General features: G+C 36.3%; 1 protein-coding gene across 1 annotated transcript in view; it reads left to right on the top strand.

Annotated features, from left to right (window-relative positions):
* The first annotated feature begins 1,207 nt into the window (after positions 1 to 1,207).
* Positions 1,208 to 2,676, top strand: part of LOC116689689 (natterin-3) — a 2,838-nt gene continuing 1,369 nt past the window's right edge. Inside the window, exon 1 of the mRNA XM_032516281.1 lies at positions 1,208 to 1,400. The gene's annotated coding sequence lies outside the window, so the exon portion shown is untranslated. The remainder of the gene's footprint in view (positions 1,401 to 2,676) is intronic.

Here is a 2,676-nt window from a genome sequence, read left to right on the forward strand (position 1 = left end):
GGTTGACTTTGGCTGAAAACTTAACCCTGTAAATTTGTCAGCACCCCCAATTCAAAATATGTTCTTGCGGCTCTGCAGGTGAGAAAGAGGGAAATTGTCACAGGTAAGATTTGAACCATGGACTTCAGCGTCGGGGTACAAACCTCTTTGTTTACATGCTCCTGCGCTACCCACTGAGCTAACCCGGCCACATTGAGAAGATATCAGATGTCAAGTCTAAGACTGATGTGGTTAAAGTCATTGAGTGTCCTCCAGAGACCATGCATAAGTCTGTCCTCACCAACAATGAGTGCCAGCCAGTAAAACAGACAGCTTAGCAACAAGCTAGCAATCAAACACAACAAAGACAAATTGTACACTTGTAGACTAGCAGTGGCAAATTTCAAAAAGACATTACCTCACATTTTGTATTGTGTGCCTTTTCATGCATCCTTTCCTTAAGAGGATCAAGATAATGCAGCACTTCAAATATAGACATATTTCACTAAATAAATCTTCTGCTAGCCACACTTACTATGAAGCTAATCACATCATAATGGGCAAGTGAAGATTTTAGCAAAAACATTAATGAACTTAAAGAAATGAATAATGTTATGGTACTCCATAAAATATGTAGGATGCCTATGCAAGTTGAATACTAAAGCTTATCCTAAATCAATAAGAAAATGTGGCAAAAAAAATCACAATATAGCCACTATGTTACTGTAAATAGTAAACTACTGTATTTTTACTTTTTTATCTTATGTTGTTTAATTGTTTTGTATTTTGCAATGAATACATAAAATACTGTAAATGGAAGTACGGTACCTTTGCTGTAAAACAATTTCACAGTAACTTGCTGGCCAATCGTTGCCAGTAAGTTACTGTAAATTTTACGTTAAATTTGTTTTAGTGTGTATCTATAAAACAAATTCTAAAAGCAGGGAGGATGGAGGAAACTTTACTGGCCAAGCAGGAAACATGTCGGGGAATTATTATTTCATAGTGTATGTCTGATTCTTCCTTATGTGTCTTTGTCAAAAATGTCCCTCCTCCAGAAACCAATCAGGAAACATATATATATATATATATATATATATATATACTGTATATTCCCCATGTATATATTCACCATCAGGAAACATATGTTACAATTGCAGGTAAAAAAAACTAGATCAACAGGATTTAAGATGAAGTAAAATAATCCCCTTACCTGAGCTTCCCCGTTCCTCTCCCCAACTGTCACGCCATTTCCTTATCAGCTCTGCAGTATTTATACCAGCCTCTTTCCCCACTCTCTAACAGTTTGGCTTTCTAGCATCTGTTACCTGAAACCCAGTCGCCTATCTTCCATCCTACCTGCCCGCCTTCCTACCTGACTGACCATCTGCCTGATCGCTGGAATTTTGACCGCTGTCACTGTAAGTTTTTCTAACTTCCCCATAAATCCACTGAACTGATCATGTCTGCATGCTTTTGTCTAATTTGGATCAATGGGATAGAGAATGCCTTTGTACAGGGCCCAGAACTTTGTGCTACGCGCCTGATGATTGGGTCCTCGCTATTTCAACAAAAATCAATTATTAACATTATATGGTTATTATTAATCAGTAATTAATTAATCAAATTAATATGAGTGCTCAGGAATCTGAGTTGTACAAATAAAGCGGCTATCTGGAAGTCTTTTTCCCATTTTTTGTCCTGCATCTCATGATTGAGCAGTAATGCACACAATTGAATCCACAACACACTTGTTGTTCTGTTTTTGAATTTTCCAAAAGATGGAAAAAGACGCAACCCTCTAAATTCTTGTAATTAGTCTTACAGGTGTAAAATATGTGGGGGAATCTAAAGTAGGGCTGTGCAATTAACCAAAATGTAATCGTGCTCATGATTTTGGCTCCCAATGGTCACAAAAACAGAATAATTGGGAACAATTATTATTTAGCTTTTTTGTTGATTTATTTAAGTTTTTCTACTGTTTTAAAAAAAATTGCAAGATCTTTTCAGAAGTCAACAAGTAGCCTAATCGTGTTCAATTATTGTGATTTTGATATTGACCAAAATAATTGTGTATATATTTTTTACTGAACCCAAGTCTGGAGGACATAGTTCCTGAGATAAATGCTAACCAATTGACATATCAAGCTATTAAAGGGGTGATTGATTGCAAAACCGATTTTACCGTGTCATGACAGTTTAGAGGGTAAATAGGACATACACAATACCTTAATGTCCTATTGACACCTCCTTCCTCTGCAAATCTCAACACATCTTACCAAATTTGCCATTAGCCATCAATTTCCATAAAGCGGCCCATATTTAGCTTTATATAGTTGATTTCTCGGATAAAAAAGTCTCAGAAGTGAAAATAATAACAAAATAGCAGACAAACAATGTCTAACATAGCACTCTCCAATGCATGTGTGAGTGGTTGCTCAACCAATCACCATGCAGCTCATCTAAATATGTATGAGCATATTTGGAAGAAAAGCTCTTGTTACAAATAGGGCCAAATAATCATAGGGTAGTTAAGAGCTCATAAAATAGCAAGCAGGCAATTTTTCAACCAATGTTACATATCCTGTCATGAGACCTTAAGGAACAGTGTAGAATACCCTATGTAACCTATATAGTTGTTGTTCTCAAAGGGATTATGAAAATTTTGACCGGTCTTCCACTGAGTGTGTGTGTGTG

This window comes from Etheostoma spectabile, chromosome 5, assembly GCF_008692095.1.
Source record: "Etheostoma spectabile isolate EspeVRDwgs_2016 chromosome 5, UIUC_Espe_1.0, whole genome shotgun sequence".
NCBI classification, from domain to species: domain Eukaryota; kingdom Metazoa; phylum Chordata; class Actinopteri; order Perciformes; family Percidae; genus Etheostoma; species Etheostoma spectabile.